General features: G+C 40.4%; 1 long non-coding RNA gene across 1 annotated transcript; it reads right to left on the bottom strand.

Annotated features, from left to right (window-relative positions):
* Positions 1 to 14289: 14289 nt before the first annotated feature.
* Positions 14290 to 19390, bottom strand: LOC120716486. Its single transcript, XR_005691936.1, has 3 exons — positions 19146 to 19390; positions 14743 to 14834; positions 14290 to 14340 (listed from the first exon to the last, which is right to left on the bottom strand). It is a non-coding gene; the product is annotated as an uncharacterized LOC120716486 (long non-coding RNA).
* Positions 19391 to 19754: the final 364 nt, after the last annotated feature.

Raw genomic sequence — 19754 nt, 5'->3', positions numbered from 1 at the left:
GTCATCCGCTAACTGTGTTATGAGTAAATCTTTGCCAATTAGCGATATACCTTTTACATTGCTTGATTTCATATGGTTAGACAATAGTTGGGCAATTAACAAAACAGGTATGGAGAAATGGGACAGCCTTGTCTTATCCCTCTTTGTATGTTAAATCTGGGTGAAGTACCGTTTGTTAATTTAATACTGCTGTTACTGTTATGGTATAATGTTTTAATCGCTGTAGAGAAGTAAGAGCCAAACCATACTTATCCAGAGCTTGAAATATAAATTCATGCTCCACCGTATCGAAGGCCTTGTAGAAGTCTAAAAATAATATGAAACCATTGCAATTTATGAGGTCAGAATAATCCAGAATATCTAAAACCAATCTGATATTGTTAGTTATGTGTCTTTTGGGCATGAAGCCAGATTGTGTTTCATCAATAACAGAGTCAAGAACCATCTTAAGTCTGTTAGCTATAATTAGAGCAAATACTTTATAATCATTATTTAGCAAGCTAATTGGTCTCCAATTATCAATCATTAATAGGTCCTTATTAGGCTTTGGAATCAACGTAGTCAAACCTTGATTCATCGTAGTGGGAAGCTGTTGGTTTCCTATGCTTTCTGCAAATACCTCAAGAAGAAAGGGAGACAACTCTTCAGAAAAGGTTTTATATAATTCAGCAGTAAGACCATCTGTACCTGGAGATTTATTATTTTTCAATAGCCCAATTGCATCTTTGACTTCTTCTAATGAGATGGGTTGATCACATAATATAGATTCTTCTTGGCTGATAGATTTAACATTCAGCGATTTTAAGAGATGATTTGCAGCTTCCTGAGAAAATGTAGAGCTATAAAGTTCCTTATAGAAATGACTACAATATTTAGAGATTAATCTGTAATCCTCTGTTATAACCCCATTTTATCATTAATTTGCTAATATTATTTATACTTGAGTGTTTCTTTTCTAAACTGAAGAAATAATGGGAATTACGCTCACCTTCTTCAAGCCATTTTGATCTTGATCTGATAAAAGCGCCTTTTGCTTTGTCTGTGTATAAACGATCTAATTTATCTTGTAATTTAGCAAGGTTCATTTTATCCTCTTCAGTTAAATTGTCAATTTGTTTATTAGATAACTGTGTGATTTGAGAGATTATATTTTCTTCCTCTAGTCTTTTGGACTTTGCATTAAGGCTACCAACCTTCCTTAAATATTTGCCAATTTCAAATTTTAATAATTCCCAGTTATTTCCATATTTTAAATCTTCTTGAGCTATAGACCAAAAGTTTGAGATCAGTTCTTTAAGCTCCTTTTTCACATCGTCTTTTTGTAATAATGAGCTGTTGAGTTTCCAGTATGTAAATTTAACAACAGAAGAATTAGATAGACAAGTTAGATTTATTTTAATATATATGGCTTTATGATCTGTTGCTGGAGAAGGCCAAGCACCTACATCTATGCTATTGCTGTCAAAGCTCTCTGAAACTAACCAAAAGTCTATCCTTGAATGTCGCGAGTTAGAATTGTTGCACCAAGTAAACATTTTGGACTGAGGAAATTTGAATCTCCAAATGTCTGTAAGTTTCAGGCGTACCATAACAGCCTTCAATGTGGTATTAATTCTTTTCGAATGTCCTGGAGGAAATTTATCTAATTCAGCATCCATAATACAGTTAAAGTCTCCACCTAGTAATAATTTTGCATTTGGAAATTTATTTAACGAGCTAGATTTTTTTTTTTCAATCGTCAAAAATAAATGATCTTTTTCTAGCTTCGTGTTAAACCCATATATGTTAGTTACAATTAAGACTAAATCATTATATTTTATGACTTGACATATGTAATGACCTGCGGAATCACATTCTGTATGTAAAACATCCCCATTATATCTGTTTTTTAGGATTGATACCCCAGCTGATCGTTCAGTTCCATGAGATAACCATATAGAATTTCCCCATTGAGATCGCCAAAAACTAACATCGTTGATAGTAGAGTGAGATTCTTGTAAAAACACAAAGTCGGATTTAAGTTGCTTTGCATAAAGAAAAGTGGCTTTACGTTTTAAGTTGTTACGAAGACCCCTAGCATTAATAGAAACAAAAAACAAAGAACACAAATTGACAAAGAAAAGATATGTATTAAAATGTAAATCGAAGTTAAACTTTTTAACCTAACACTGAGATCAGCACTAGAATATGAAAATGTTCACAGTATAGAGTATATATATAAATAAACTTTAAACGCCTAATAAAAGCACAACAAAAAAGTTTTACCTATTTAACAGTAATTTTGCTTTTTGCTAACATCAGAGAGCAATTTAGACAGCCAAACATTAATATCTACAAATATCAGGCACATCAATATAAAGAACACCTTGTAAACAAACCTGAGAAGAACTAAGGGTCATGGAATATTGAAGAGTTTATGTGTGAATTTCAGCACCATTTACAAAGCCTCGACCTCCAACAAAGCAAGCAGATTTCCCTTCTTCACGTGCTTTCTTTATAATGGGCCACAGCTTCAGTCTGTTTTCTTTGTCCTCTCTCGTCAGGTCTTCAGTGAACCGCAGATGATTATTTTGAAGGAAAGTATTGTTCTTGGCAGCTTTCCACACCGCATCACGAATTCTCCTTGAGATGAACCGGATGATGATCCCTCTGGGTCTCGGGTCATTTTGTTTTGGTTTCCCCACTCGATGAGCGATGTCTAAGACCTCTGAAACTTTTCCTTTTCCGCAGGTAGAACCGTTTGGCATATCCCAATCGCCTTTGCGCGCACATCTTCTTTCTCCAACTCCGGTACCCCATACAGTCTCAGATTCCAACAGCGGTTGTAGCGTTCAACTTCAGAGATGCGTTCGTCACATTTCTGTGTAAGCGTTTCGTTCCTCTCAACCCTCTTCTCAATGACCATAATCTTATCACTTATGTCCTTTAAATGCGTACGAACTGTCCCTACCATTTCTTCAATGGCGTCACTTCTGGTGTTGATCAGATTAATCAAAGTGTTGACCGCATCAGCTTTCAGGGAGTCGCCATCAGAGTGACTGGTAGACAGTGTTGGTTTTTTAGCCACTGGAGGCTTGGAAGGCGTAACTGGTAGGGGTGGAAATTCTTCTTCAACCATCTGCTGACACTCCATTTCTTTCATGTAGCTATGGTCGCTAGCTAGCATGCTAGTTGCATGTGGTTTGCCCGAGTTACTCAGCCTTTTCTGAGCAGATTTCGACATGTTGTTGTTACAGAGTTTGGTTTCAGATTTAGTGCGCTGATCTTCAAAAAAGTCTTGAAAGTTAGAAAGACGTCAAATAGGTGTTGTAAAAATGCTTTATATCTTTCTAGTGCTGAGAGCTCGAAAAAACACTCCTCATCACGCCGCCATCTTGCTCGGCCCCTGAATGATACAGTTAGCGCCCAGTTAGCTCCTAGCATTTCTCAACAGCTCTGCCTCCTTTTCGACTGCCCGGGACATTTAAACAATGGATAATCCGTATACAAAGAAATTCATGCTTTTCTCCTCAACAGAGAGTGTCCCCCGATTGAACAACAGCGCCGTAAAATAAGAAGAATGGTGCCTAATGACAGAGTTAATAATACAGACTTTATAATATGTCACGTGAAGATTCAGCAGCCAGATGAAGTGTTTACTGGCAATTGACAGTGACAGCGGACATTATCATCACTTTTCCAACAATTCTCTCCACACAGACGAGCATAAAAAACACTCGACTATCACTAAATCAAATTTAACACACGTTTGTAATGACGCTAATTCAGTTTACAATAGGGTTCATTCGCTCAGGCAGCATGTGGCGGTATCCTCGTACACTGGGGAGTACACTGCCATTAAACGAACAGAAGAAGAAGAAAACCCTTGCACATGCGCGGTACGGATCGGGTAGACCCGATTTGTATGGTCTGACTATGCACATGCGCAGTAAGGATCGGGAGTCCCGATCTGTCACTATCTTTTAATTTTTTTTATTTTTGTCTACATTATATTAAATGTTTCATTATCGGAAACATGTTAAGAGATACTTGTTATTCTTAACATCTTAACAGATACTCTGACCTGTAACTATCGTAAAATGCTTCGACCGGAAGTAGACACCTTTTGCGCATGCGGGGTACCGATGGGGTTTCCGGTACGGATCGGGTAGTGACAGTGACAAGCCTTACACTCGCCTCTCTGTAACAACGTGACACCGGATGTCCGCCTGTTGAAACTACATTGTGCAGAAGATGGACTACAAAACAAACATCTTACTTTGTCACAATGTGTTCTAACCCTGTTGTTTTATGGAGGTTATATAAACAGGAACAGCCTGTTAAAAATATTGCTTCATTATTAAGTTTGAATTTTAAAGAAGAACGAACAGTTAGGGTCAGATTTACTAACATCTGCAGCAGGTCAAACACGTCTTTTGATGTTAAAGAGCTGCTAGATTTACTAAAGAGACTGTCCTAAAACTCCAGTCAGTCCTCAAGCTGTGTTTTGGGGTGAGCCCCACTTATTTTTCCTCCATAATACAGTTTATATGAAGCTGAAATGAATTACGCTTCTTATTTTTTAATGGTGCACACAGCTAACTCTCTGCTGAATATGTAAAAAATAAAAGTGTTACTGTGTTACATGCCTGACTGTTGCTCATGGTCTGATGGGAAATCATGTTTTCTGTTCTTTAGCACATCGAAGAGTCAGCTGTTCACAGCTGCTCTCCAGCTGATTTTTACTGAACTGAAGTGGCTTCTTCATAGAGAGATTAAAGCACACTGTTAGTAGATCATCCTGTAATTGTGACATTGTGGTGGACCAGTGGAGGGCTCCACTCACACCCAGTTCTCAGGAAGTATTGTTGCTGTGTTTTGGAGGGAAAGTGTTCAGTTCTGTGGTGATGAGTAATAAACGAGCAGTGTTTATCGAGAGCTCTCGTGTCGTCTGTGTTTACCTCCACATTGGTGACCCCTGACTCGAACATGCTGCAGTCCGATGGTGGCGCCGACTCCGCTCTGGATGCATCAGCAGCCCCATACGGTAAAAAAAATACATTTTTCCTGGCCAAAATATATTTCAAATATATGGTAAATATATTTACCATATATTTGTGATGCTCCAAAAAAATATATTTTTGAAATTGAAAATATATTTCTTTCAAACCAAAATACATTTCAAAACATATTTTAGGGTGAAGAAAATACATTTCCAACCTTACAGTAGAATGTATATCAAAGTATCCTTTATTTAAAATATATTTAGTGCAATAATGATGATAATGATAACAATACTAAAAGTAACATGTTTTATGCACATCTGCAAAAAACAGTTGGATTCAAACAAAACAGAGTCAAAGGTCTATCACGAATTAGGTTGTTTATTCAGTTGCTTGGTCTTGCAGTCTCGGCTTACTGTTCTGTCTACCAGTAGCTGGTGTTTTGCGCCTCTGGTATTTTTGCCAATTCCTTTCTGTGTCCCGCTCATGTATTGACCCATGTGCCTGTTCATCTTAGCCGATATGATGCCTGACAGGAGCTTCCATGTAGTACTGAGGCAGGTTATTGGTCGGTAGTTGGAGGGGACCGGTCCCTTCTTGGGGTCCTTGGGGATCAGGACCGTCCGACCTTTGGTTAGCCATTCCGGGTGTCTCTCGTTAACTAGCAGCTGGTTCATTTGTGCTGCCAGACGCTCGTGGAGTGCAGTCAGCTTCTTTAGCCAGTAGGCGTGAACCATGTCGGGCCCTGGTGCTGTCCAGCTCTTCATACTGGAGACCCTTTCTTGGATATCTGCCACTGTGATGGTTACTGGACCCTGTTCAGGGAGGTCGCTGTGGTCTGCCCTCAGATCCACTAGCCACTGAGCATTGCCGTTATGGGTTGCGTCCTTCTCCCATATGCTCTTCCAGTATTGCTCCGTCTCCAGCCTTGGTGGTGCTGTTCTCTTATTATTATTGTTCCCTTGCCACTGAGAGTACACCTTTGCTGGTTCTGTGGAGAACAGCTGGTTGATTCTTCTGCCTTCTATCTCTCTGGTGTACCTCCTCAAGCGGCTGGCCAAGGCTGTGAGTCTTTGCTTGGCAGTTTCCAAGGCCTCAGGTATGGACAGCTTGCTGTATTTCTGTTTTGGCACGTAATTCTTCCTGTCAGAGTATGCTTCTACTTTATAATAACAACGGTAGCATGTTTTGGCACGTAATTCTTCCCGTCAGAATTATGCTTCTACTTTATAATAACAACAGTAGCATGGTTTGGCACTTGTTTGTAGAAGCAGTCTGCATGCCAAGGTGCTTAATTTATACAGCTGTCACCACTGAAGTGATTGGAACACCTGACTATATAAACTTTGACAATGAACTCACTCCATTATAGTTACAGTATATATTTACTGAATATATTTACAGATACATATATTTGACATTTATAGATCAACAGAACACAGGGAGAAAGAACTGAAAAAGAAACGTGTACAAATTATGCACATTTGTCGCACAGGTACTTGACCAGGCTGCTCTCATATTGAGCACATCCAAAATGTGCCCATCTGGAACAAAACTCGCACTGCACCTGAAGAGGGAGAAGGGGGGGGGGGGGTGTAAGTGTGTTAACCAACATTATGAATTTGATGAGAAAATAATTACTGCAGTGGCTTGCAAAAGTATTGGGCCCCATGAACTTTTCCACATTTTGTCAGATTGCATTCACAAACATGAATCAATTTTATTGGAATTCCACGTGAAAGACCAATGTCTCTACCAGTCTCTAGCTGGTAGAGACAGACCCTAAAAGACTGGCAGCTGTAATTGCAGATAAAGGTGGGCTGAATAATTACGCACACCCCACTTTTCAGTTATTCATTTGTAAAAATTGTTTGGAATCATGTATGATTGTTGTTCCACTTCTCACGTGTGCACCACTTTGTATTGGTCTTTCACGTGGAATTCCAATTAAAATTGATTTGTGTTTGTGTCAGTCTCTGTGACCATGTTTCGTCCTCCGCTTCTCTCTTGTGTGGTTGTCCCACAGAGCTCAGCTCTAGGCCCCCTTCTCTTTTCTTTGTATCTGCTCTCTCTTGGATCTATACTGAGAAAACACAGCATTGCATTTCACTTCTATGCTGATGACTGTCAGATATGTCCCTCCACAGAAAAAAGGCACATATTCCTTACAACCATGACTTCAGTGTCTTGATGACATTAAGGCTTGGATGTCTCTTAACTTTTTAAAATTCAATGATAAAAAGACTGAGGTGATGACTTTTGGTAGCCCCACTGAGATGCCAAATGTATATTTAGATTCCTTGGCTCAGTATGTTCAGCCAACTGTCACAAACCTGCTGGTCAAAGTGGACTGTAATGAGGAAAGATGACATTATATGCCATGGTAAATGCACTGCCTAATTGTTACCTCTCCCCACTGCCTTCAGTGGCAGGCAGCAGGAAACAGATCCGGAGGCAGAGATGATCTTTAAGTTTAACATTACTCACAATATTGCCAAAGAGTGATATGGAATTTAAGCACAAGCACGTTTCAGTAACTTATCTTTCTTGTAGATCTGTGCTCCAAATAAAGAACTTTATGCTGACAAGATTATTAGTTAAAATAACAAATTTTAAGTTACAAATCAATATTGTCTGCATGGACAGATATTCCACATTCCATAAATCATCATTCAGGTCCTGCATCAATACATTTCCATATTTTTATATCTATAAAAAAAACTGACACTTGCTAGACTCTATCAAAGGTGTGAGCATCACAGAAGATGCCTTTGTGTCGAAGTAGCTGAGGATAAAACAGAGAAAAACACGAATTTGATTTTCCTGGCCTGGGATTTTATAAAAATATTCTGCAGTACATCAAAAACGAAAGAAAACCATTAATCAACATATGAACCTCAGCTGATGCTGCTGAAGTGAAGCAGAGCAAAGTTACAGAGGTTTTATTAGAGACACAGCTAAGCGTTTTGAAATTTCGCATAATTTTAAAAAGTTAAATTTTAAAAAGAATTTGTTCAGTAGCCTATTGAACAGCAAAAATGAGACTTTCTTTTCAGAATTATGTAAAAGGGAAAAAACAGCGGCCGACAGCGCTGCAAACAACGGTAGACTTGTGCGTAATAAACAAGCGAATAATGCAGAAAATAGATTTTTTTGACGGGAAACTGTTCTTGAAGTACACATAGACAGAAAGACAGAGAGAGAGAGAGGGAGAGAGCTGTGCATGAAGTGTGATTTTATTGTTGTGGAAGTAAAACAGCAAAAGTCAGAGGAAATTATCACGATGTTTATGTGAAGGGTTGGATCTGCTTTTGCTGCTGGTTTAGTCAATATTGTTTTGAGAGAGAAAAAACCTGCAGCTTCAGAATCTAGTGGACAAAGGGCGTGAACACAAAGCACGGACCCACCGAAACATCAGCGAGCTGTCGGCTTTCAGCCCCGACCGTGTCCGTGCTGTCGGGAGAGAAAGGCGACATGTCGCTGATTCTGATCCGTCGGTGGATCCACGCTTTGTGTTTACGCCTTTGTGCAGAATCGTGTTCCTGCTCTCATTTACTATTTCAGCTGTTTGGTTGTTGTTATTTGTTGAAATTTTGTGAGGTTTATCCTGAAATTCTGGCATTTTGGTCAAAATAAATTTGTATTAAAAAATCAATTCAGGATTTTAATGAATCGATATCACAAGCCAGAACCGATTTTAATCGATAAATCGATAATTAAAAACCCATGTGTAATGTTATAACGTTCTTTGCAGATATATAAGTGATCTAAAAATTTATACTTGCTTTTAAAAGTTTATTCTTTGGCCACCACGCTTCAGCCATCTGCTGGGGTTTGTACCACCACTGCGCTATTAATTCTGGCCTATGTTGGGACATAATCAGCCTTCAAATGGGGCCTCAAAGGATGCAGATGAAGTATAGATAGATAATATAAGTGTAGATACTTACATGAAAACAAACATAATAACTTCATACTGTCACTGGGTTTAAACTAAAGGAGTGTTCACAAGAAATCATCAGTATCAAACTGTGACAATAAAAAAATGTTCATTAAAGCAATCAAGAATGAGTTTGATGTGAATCTTTGGTAATGCATGGGGGAAGCTCTGTGCCAATTTTATCAACAGCTACGGATTTTATCCTTTTCTGGATGCAATACCTTGGCCTCCAGTAACACTATATGGAATCTTAGAGTCTTTTTGACCAGGATTTCTCCTTTAATGGAAATATTAAGCAAATATTTATGACTGCTTTCTTCCATTGTTGCAATATCTTGAAAATCAGAAATATCCTGTCCCAGAGTGATGCTGAAAAACTCGTTCATGCATTTATTTCTTCTTGTTAGGAATATTGTAATTCATTATTATCAGGATGTTCTTTTTTGCGTTGGGACACAGGCAGGATACGATGGCTGCTGTTTTATCCATGTGTGGATGCACATACCCAGCTCCCAAATTGTACCCAAATACTGTACGTCCCTCCATCCAACCACACACTTTAGGGACTGTGACCACCCACTGCACATGCTCCACCGTGGTATCACTATGAATGACAACATCATCCAGGTGGCAAACAGCATATGCAGTGTGAGGACGCAGCTATCGCTACAGCAGGTGCTGAAAAATGCCCGAGTCTTTAAACAAACCTAACAGAAGTGTGATGAATGGTACGAACCCTGCACTCACTTCTTAATTACCTGGAAGCACCTTAAAGACAACCGGCCCCTCTCAACTGCGACAAATCATCTGGAGAAAAGGTAAGCATAGGAGACCAAACACTGAGGAACAAATCCTCATTTCATCCTATGATAACAGCATTTTCACCATTTCAGCCAATTCCTTTTGCACAATTTGTCTCTTGTGCTTAGGCAACCTGTAGGGCCATGAACGCACTTTCCAGGCTGCGTTTCAAATTGGTGCTGCATGAGAGTCTTGCAGATGGTCGGGGGATGAACATATCTGCAAACTACTGTTGCAATGCAGGAACATCTGCTTTATTGGAACGTGTGAGATGCTAATCACAATGCATCTTAAACACACTCATGTTAAAACTTCATGCCAACATCTTGTTTTTAAGAAAAATTAATCATCTTTTCCTTGAAGATCATTTCAGAGTTTTTAATGAGCTGCAGGAACCGTGCCGAGAGCAGCCAAGTCTCCTCCTCTGATAAACCTCCACATGTACCACTAAAAACATTTAAATTAGTTTGAATCGGAAATCATGGCTCAAACTACTTGCTGTGAGACCATTTCTTTATTTTTCACACCAAACTGTTTAATAAACTTTACACAGAGTTCATCAATTATAACTGATGCTTTAACAGTATCAGGATTTCATAATACAAACTTCAAATCAAAAGGCAAACAGCTGCAGAACATGTGGATCAAAATGAATTCATTAAAAAAAACAACGTGGACTTCAAGGAAAGAAAGAAAAAAGAAAGAAAAAAAAAGACATTCCTATAACTTTAATAGTACAACTACTAAACACTACTGTGTCCTAAGGGAACAAATGTTAAAATGTAACAGGGATAACATTTTAGAGAATTAAAATCCCTCAAAGGAAAAAACATAAACTTGATATACATATCTATACATGCAGCTTCCTAAATGTAACATTCAGGATTATTCACTGCAGCCCCAGAAATCAGAGCTACCTCATCAGATCCAAGTGTGACATCAGCTGACACTCTTTACAGGAGATTCCATCTGAACTCTGTGGAGCCTGATCTCAAGGCTTTTAAGTCTGACCCTGAAACCAGAAGAGGATCTTTCTCTCTCTTCAGATTCATTGTGATCCAGTGATTTCAGTCCTGCATGATCAGGCTCATGTTTGCACAGAGCAGATAATGAAGTGAAGGTTTTTGCACATTGGTAACAGTGAAACAGTTTATTTACAGTGTGGGATCGTTTGTGTTCGGAGTATGAACTGAGATTCCTGAAGCTCTTGTCACACTGGTCACAGCTGAAGTTCACTTCCATGTGTGTACGTTCATGTTTGTTACGATGACCTGATTGTGAGAAGCTTTTGTCACAGTGTCTGCACTTGTATGGTGTCTCTACTAGAGATGGACCGATCCGATATTACGTATCGGTATCGGTCCGATACTGACCTAAATTACTGGATCGGATATCGGAGAAAAATTTAAAATGTAATCCGATCCATTAAATATCACGAAAGCACCTCACAAAACTTGCAACACGCCGTAACTCACCTCAGAACGTTAGCACTCGGACCTGTCGGTGGTCTGGATAGCATTTGGAGCTTAGCTAGCAACCCGGCATTTAATCTCCGACAAAGTTATCCCCGAGAGAAGTAAAGCAAGTGTGTAAGTCCATCTCTGAATGTTTGTAAAGCATTCCTGCGTTAAGCTTAACGAGCGACTGCCTCTCGCTCTCTGGCTGCTACTTCAATCATGAAACTGCTTAACGATCAGCTGATCGCTTTTCTGTCGCGACTCCGTCTCTCTTGTTTGCTTTTGGCCCACTTTGCACCAGAAAGAGGAAACCAGCGGCTGAACAACAGCAGCACGTTTAAGCTTGATCAGCTGTTGTTAGAATTTATTTAATATTACTTTCTACTCGAGGATCTTTTTCTACGCAGCTGATGCTGGTAACTGTGCAGGGGCGCATCTAGCAAAGTTTAGCCAGGGGGGGCCGATAGGGCATTAACAGGGAAAAGGGGGCACAAAGACATACTTTTCTTTCTTATTCTCATTTAAAATGTCTCGCTTTTAATTATTTAATATTTATCTGAATCTTACACCCAAATTTTTAATCTGATGTAAAATGTATAGAAGTCCATTACTGCATATAGTAACTGTTAAGTCTAATATACCCTAGTAAGCTATAGTACTTTTTCCTTTGGGAAGGTACCATCTGTGCAGTCTGCAATTTTGTTGAAGAAAGATGTTGAATCTATTTAATATTTCTTGAAAAATAATTGATTTCTGTGCATTTTTTTTTCACACTGCATCAAATTAAGGTTGATTACGTCGATTAAGCATCATGAGGTGGAGCGTGAGGGGTGGTTCCCTATTTTTTATTTATTTATTTTTATTGTTGCTGGGAGTTGGAACACTATTAGTTAGGTTGCTTAATATTTATGCTAAGTACTCTTTAAAATACCAGAATAGGGAGGATGGTGCAGGTTTAAGTTTATCAGATTGATCAGTATTGCTGAACTATGAAATATTTTTTTTGCATACAGGTATAACAGAATAGCTTTAGTGTAGTTGTTGTTTTAAACTTGAGTATGAACTTATACAAAATGCAGCAAGATATTTAAAAAACAGTTTTGTTGATTAAAAAACACTATATCGGATTCATATCGGTATCGGCAGATATCCAAATTTATGATATCGGTATCGGTATCGGACATAAAAAAGTGGTATCGTGCCATCTCTAGTCTCTACTGTGTGGATTTGCTTATTCTTGTTCTTTAAGCTCACATGCAGTGGTGACGGATGACCCACACTGGTCACAGATGTGCTTTTTGACCCCACTGTGGAAGAGTTCATGTATTTTTAATGTACTTGGTGTGTGGAAGCCCCTCCCACATTCTTTGCAGTAGTTCATTTTGTCTCCAGTGTGGATACGTTGATGTGGTTTTAGGTCCCGTTGATGATTGGAAGTTTTTCCACAAAGGTCACAGAGAAACGTTTTCCCACCACCACAGTGACGACAGGGTTGAGAACTGGATCCATCTGTGTTGCTCTGCTTCTAAACAATGACAGCGTAAGTGATCTCTGCCAATGTCCAATTACGTTTTACTGTTTACATTATAACACTCAGCTTACCGAGCGAAAATGATTCTTCATTTTCCAAAACAGTTCATTCAGTATAACTCCATAGGTTTACTGATCAGACTTGTTCCAAACAATCAGGTTAAAATTACAAGATAAAAAATCAATACTTCCTCACAGTAACTGCACTTATAGAGTTACTTTCTGGTGTGGATCTGTTGGTGTTTTTTCAGGTAATGTGGAGATTTAAAAGTCTTCTCACACAGGTCACATTTATAAGGTCTCTCCTCAGTGTGGGTAAACATGTGTATCTGTAGTTGTGCATCTGTTGTAAACAGTTTCCCACACTGATCACAGTAGGAAAGATCATTTCCAGTGTGAATGCGTAGGTGAATATTTCGGTACTTTTTTTCACTGAAAGTTTTTCCACAAAAGTCGCAGCTATACGCCTTAATTCCAGAGTGGGTAACTAGATGCTTCTGTAAGTTTCGACTTTGACCAAAAGCTTTACCACACAAGTCACAGCTGTAAGGTTTAACTCCACCGTGGATGAGTTGGTGTTTTTTTAAGCCTTCAGCCCAGGCAAAAGACTTTCCACACAACTCACAGCTGTAAGGTTTAAATCCACTGTGGATGACTTGGTGTTTTTTTTAAGCCTTCAGCCCGGGTAAAAGACTTTCCACACAACTCACAGCTGTAAGATTTAAATCCACTGTGGATGACATGGTGTTTTTTTTAAGCCTTCAGCCCGGGTAAAAGATTTTCCACACATGTCACAGCTGTAAGGTTTAAATCCACTGTGGATGAGTTGGTGTCTCTTTAAGCCTCCAGCCTGGGTAAAAGACTTTCCACACAACTCACAGCTGTAAGATTTAACCCCACTGTGGATGATTCTGTGGTTTTTTAAGTCTCCAGCCTGGGTAAAAGACTTTCCACAAAACTCACAGCTGTACGCTTTAACTCCACTGTGGATGAGTTGGTGTATTTTTAAGCCTCGAGCCCGCGCAAAAGACTTTCCACACAACTCACAGCTGTAAGGTTTAAATCCACTGTGGATGATTCTGTGGAGTTGTAAGTTTCCAGCCTGCAGAAAAGATTTTCCACACAAGTCACAGCTGTAAGGTTTAACTCCACTGTGGATGAGTTGGTGTGTTTTTAAGCCTCGAGCCCGGGCAAAAGACTTTCCACACAAGTCACAGCTGTAAGGTTTAAATCCACTGTGGATGATTCTGTGGAGTTTTAAGTTTCCAGCCTGCACAAAAGATTTTCCACACAAGTCACAGCTGTAAGGTTTAACTCCACTGTGGATGACTTGGTGTTTTTTTAAGCCTTCAGCCCGGGTAAAAGACTTTCCACACAACTCACAGCTGTAAGATTTAACTCCACTGTGGACGACATGGTGTTTTTTTAAGTTTCCAGCCTGCACAAAAGATTTTCCACACAAGTCACAGCTGTAAGGTTTAACTCCACTGTGGATGACTTGGTGTCTTTTTAAGCTTCCAGCCTGGGTAAAAGACTTTCCACACTCATCACAGCTGTAGGATTTCTCTCCCTTTCTTCTGTGAGGTTTGTCGGCCTCCTGAGAGCACTGACTTCTTGCTCCATGTTGGTCCTGCAGTGACAGAGATAGAAACAGAGGCAGTGAGTGAAATGCAGTCCTGGAACAAACTGAAACTCCCTCCATTGGTGGAATCAAACATGTCAACAAACACCTTGTTGGTGTGTTACCACCACCTTCTGGTGATGGTGTCACATTACAATAATGTGACACAATGAGAGGTATAATTAAAATGACATTAGGAAATATTGATCAGCAGAGAAAATCTTTTATTTCATAAAAAATTCAAAGTGATTTGAACTGATGATATTGTTGTTTCAATGTGTGTAGATAAAATATGATCTTTGTATTTTCTTGTGACTTCTGTGGTTTCTGATTTTGAATGTAGATTCTGTATATATGGAGGAGCCCAGGATGGAAGCTGCTCTTAACAGAAAACTCTAATACTTTTCTCACCTTTTGTGTTGAAGACATTGTTTCCACTGTAGTGGCTGAGCTGAGTCCAAATGGCTGAAATTGTTCCTCTGCTGCACCACCAGACTCGTCTCCTGTTACTCAGCAAAAAAGAAGTACACTCAACAAAAATACAAACGCAACACCTTTGTTACTGCTCCCATTCCCCATGGGATGGACGTAGAGACCTAAAATTCATTCCAGATACACAATATAACCATCCCTCCCAAACAGTGGTCACAAATCAGTCCAAATGTGTGGTAGTGGGCACATCTGCTATATTGAGATAATCCATCCCACCTCACAGGTGTGCCACATCAGGATGCTGATCTGACATCATGAGTAGTGCACAGGTGTACCTCAGACTGCCCACAACAAAAGGCCACCCTGGAATGTGCAGTTTTGTCTCACAGCAAAATGCCACAGATGCCACAAGCAATGAGGGAGCGTGCAATTGGCATGCTGACAGCAGGAATGTCAACCAGATCTGTCGCCCGTGCATTGAATGTTCATTTCTCAACCATAAGCCGTCTCCACAGGCGTTTCAGAGAATATGGCAGCACATCCAACCGGCCTCACAACCGCAGACCTCCACATCCAGCAGGTTCACCTCCAAGATCGTCTGAGACCAGCCACCCAGACAGCTGCTGGAACAATTGGTTTGCACAACCAAACAATTTCTGCACAAACTGTCAGAAACCGTCTCAGGGACGCTCAACTGCATGCCCGTCGTCCTCATCGGGGTCTTGACCTGACTCCAGCTCGTCGCCGTAACAGACTTGTGTGGGCAAATGCTCACATTCGATGGCGTCTGGCACGTTGGAGAGGTGTGCGCTTCACGGATGAATCATGGTTCACATTGTTCAGGGCAGATGGCAGCTGAGAATGTCCCAGTTCTTGCATGGCCAGCATACTCACCGGACATGTCACCCATTGAGCATGTTCGGGATGTGCTTGACCGGCGTATACGACAGCGTGTACCAGTTCCCACGAATATCCAACAACCTCGCACAGCCATTGAAGTGGAGTGGACCAACATTCCACAGGCCACAATTGACAATCTGATAGACGACATGCGACGATGTGTTGCACTGCATGAGGCAAATGGTGGTCACACCAGATACTGACCGGTTCTGGGTCCGCAGACCCCCAATAGCGCAAAAAACTGCACATTCCAGGGTGGCCTTTTGTTGTGGGCAGTCTGAGGTACACCTGTGCACTACTCATGATGTCAGATCAGCATCCTGATGTGGCACACCTGTGAGGTGGGATGGATTATCTCAATATAGCAGATGTGCCCACTACCACACATTTGGACTGATTTGTGACCACTGTTTGGGAGGGATGGTTATATTGTGTATCTGGAATGAATTTTAGGTCTCTACGTCCATCCCATGGGGAATGGGAGCAGTAACAAAGGTGTTGCGTTTATATTTTTGTTGAGTGTATATATACACACACACACACACACACACACACATACATATGTATATATACACATACACATATATACACATACATACAACACATATATTAGGGGTGCAACGATACAGAAAATTCATAGTTCGGTTTGATACTTTGGTGTCACGGTTCGATATTTTTTCGATACAAAAAAATGTTCATGCATTTTTAATTTGTCGTTTATTAAAATTATAAATATATATTTTAAATCAAAAGTACAGTTTTTAAATTTAATGTTGCTGAAACAATAAAGTAATAAAAAATAAATCTGATCGAGAAATCACTCATCTTTGGAAAAGAGAGTTCATTACAGAGAAATGGCTCTTTCCAAAATAAAAGCTATACTATACGCTTCTTCTGGGCTATACTCTCAGCAGCATATTAAACATGTCAGGTCCCCATAAGGAGAATCATGTGCTAACGGCTGTCTAAATGACTCGGGTAAAGTTTGTAGCATGCGTGTTTGTTGTTTTTGTCTGCTTCCACTTGTCTTTGCACTAGGATGATGTCGGCGTAAATGTGCAGGCATATTCGTTGTGTTCCCCCTAGTGCTGTCAGCGTTAATCTGAAATGACGTTAACGCCACAACACGGCAAATCTCCGTTAACGAGCTACCGCGGATCACCCCGTGCGTGGGGCTGGACGGCGTCAACACGTTAACGAGCAAACTGCGCTAACGCAGTAGTTTCCACCCATGTAATTGAGCATTGCGTGGCACATCCGACATACTGTTTTACTTTTGTCCATGACGCGCATACCTTCAGAGTCATATGTCACATGAAGACCAAAATAGTTCCAAAGTCCAGATCTGAATGAGGGTGGGGGAGGTTCAATTTGCCATGTTGCAATCAATGACTGTATAAAAGATGGACGACGCGACACCGCCTCCTCCCATTATGCAAAAATGAAGCCAAAATATCCCGTTTGTGGAGGCTGCCATCTTGCAAATTTGGAGCCAGAGTCTGCGCGGGAATGACTTGAGGTGGAGCGACTGTGTAACACTCCCGCCCACACACCCGCTGGACATGACCGCAAACACGCCCCCTACACTTTTTACGTAGCACCTGTGGCTCAAGTTTTTTGCTGGTTTACCACGACTGACAACTCGTTTAATTAAGGTAAATACAACCATGTCACTGTGACAGCACTGAGCAGCTCCTTCAGTGGGAGACTGCGGCACCCACGGTGTGGGACGGAGAGATTCCGCAGGTCTTTCCTCCCCACTGCTGTCAGACTCCATAATAAAGACTTTAACTGATCAAGCACACACATCCATACATATGCAATAATATTAAGTGCAATAATCCTTTCTGTCATCGTTGTATTTTTACACAGTTGTATATAGTATTTGTATTCTATTTTTATCTTATTGTATATTTATTTTATTTTATTCTACTGTATATAGCATTTTATTCTATTCTGTACAGTTGTGTACTGTATTTATTCTTATTGTATTCTAATTTTTGCCTCATAACTTTTGCACTGTCCACTTCCTGCTGTGACAAAACAAATTTCCCACGTGTGGGACTAATAAAGGTTATCTTATTATTATTATTAGAAAAGACACACAGCTTATCATCTTATAGTTCTAAAGTCGCTCTGTTGTTAATTCGTTTGCTAGATTAGCCGCTAGCATACGCACTGTGTTGGAGGCTTGTTGCTAGCTAGTTAGCGATGCTACTCACCTGTTACTCTAATAGTCTGTGTTATTGAAGGATTCAGCACTCCTTAGTTTTTTTTTATCCATTTTTAGACAGCGATGAGATCAGCTGCACACTCCACAGAGGCCCAGAGTTACTGTTAATATCAAAAATATAATGCTGTCCTTTGAGATTTTAACATTTAAGACTGAGTGTAATCGATCTAAAACGGTTTAAATCTCTAGTCTACAGCCTGGTAACATGGAAACTTTAAAAACAGCAGCAGAAGGTTTCAGTAGTGTAGTCTAATGTGTTCTTTTCATTTAATAATAATCCGTATTATGTATAACAGCTACATTCACCCTGGAGAGAAACTAGTGAGGGAGACCATCAGGACCGAGCTGGGTTTCTGGGTCCAGAGGTTTGGAGAAACTTCTTCCCTTTCTTTCATCACAGCTGTCCTGTGCCAGAAGTTCTGTTGACCCACTGAAAGAGGCTTCATTTAAGAAACACCAGGAACACTGAAGCTCATCGCATTGATCAAGCAGGACTCATGATCTTCACCAGCAGCTCCCTCACAGGGAAATCTTCAGCACTCCTCTGTAGGCCCGCCCCAGAAGATGGATAAACCCAGCGTTTCATGAACACTGTGATGAGACCTCTGGTTTGTGTAATGTTATAAATACTCAGATACTCCCCAGAGGCTCCGGACCTTTACATAAAGATATTATATTCAGTCCTGTAGAAAGTTATATATTTAAAAATATATGATCCTCTCTGGTTACTCTGGTATGAATAACTCTGCATCACTTTATGGTAAATAACACACTATGTGCAAAAAACTGCAAAAAACTGTTTGTAGTTCAACATACAAGTGACGACCTTTGACCTTCATCAGGTTTTATTTAATTGTGTTAGAGAAACTCAAGCGTGCTCTTCATGCAGCTGAGTACATCAAGTGTTTAAAACTATGACCTCAGAGCGCATCGAAAGCCTTTTGGCCTCCTTCTCAGCAAGCTTCCACTACTCTCACCCTGGGGTTGTGCTCCCCCAGGCTTGTACCTGTGGCTTCATGTCCTGGGGTGGGGGTTGGTTGTTCTCCTGCCCTGCACCCCATCCTTTTGTTCATATTCCAAGACTATTTTTCTTTATGTATTCTTTCCCCCCAGCAACCGCCATATTATGATGTTGCAAGCAATCACAAACTCTACAGTCTGTCTAACTCCAATGTCTACCAAGCAATCTATTATTCTCAACAGAGCTAAACTCAGCATAAACTGAACCCACATTAAAGTTAGCTCTTACCTTTAGACGAGCCCACAAACCGAGAGAAACTCCGTGATGAAGCTGGAACTCTTTCCAAAAACAGGAAACAGATCAGGGAGCAGAGACCCACGTGGTTCACGCTGATCTCAGCTAGGATCCAGGAGACAAGGGTGTTCAGATCGATGCAGATATCGATCCGAACGTTGGTAGTGGTATATGTTCCAGTAAGTTTACTACTTTACAACCGTTTCATGAAAAAGCAGCTCTCTCTGCTCGACTCCTCTTCTGCACACACACTTTGCTCCGCCCCCTTTTTCTGGCTCCGCTGTGATTTGTTGCTGTGCGGTCACGTGACTCAGCTGCACAACATAACCCCGTGGAGTGTTATTTCAAAAGTAGCGCCAATCTCCTTTTCCTAAACTCTTTTCCTTGGCCTCGATGAAAACGTCATCGTGGGGAGGACAACTGCTGAGAAGTCAGGGAAAGAGAGGAGCGGTGCTGAGAATTGGAACAGCCTTACACTCGCTTCTCTGTAACAACGTGACACCGGATGTCCGCCTGTTGAAACTACATTGTGCAGAAGATGGACTACAAAACAAACATCTTACTTTGTCACAATGTGTTCTAACCCTGTTGTTTTATGGAGGT

Source organism: Simochromis diagramma, unplaced genomic scaffold, assembly GCF_900408965.1.
Source record: "Simochromis diagramma unplaced genomic scaffold, fSimDia1.1 OVJJ01000776.1, whole genome shotgun sequence".
Taxonomy (NCBI): domain Eukaryota; kingdom Metazoa; phylum Chordata; class Actinopteri; order Cichliformes; family Cichlidae; genus Simochromis; species Simochromis diagramma.
The sequence above is the reverse complement of the archived record's forward strand: the minus strand, read 5'-3'. Positions and strand labels throughout refer to the sequence as shown.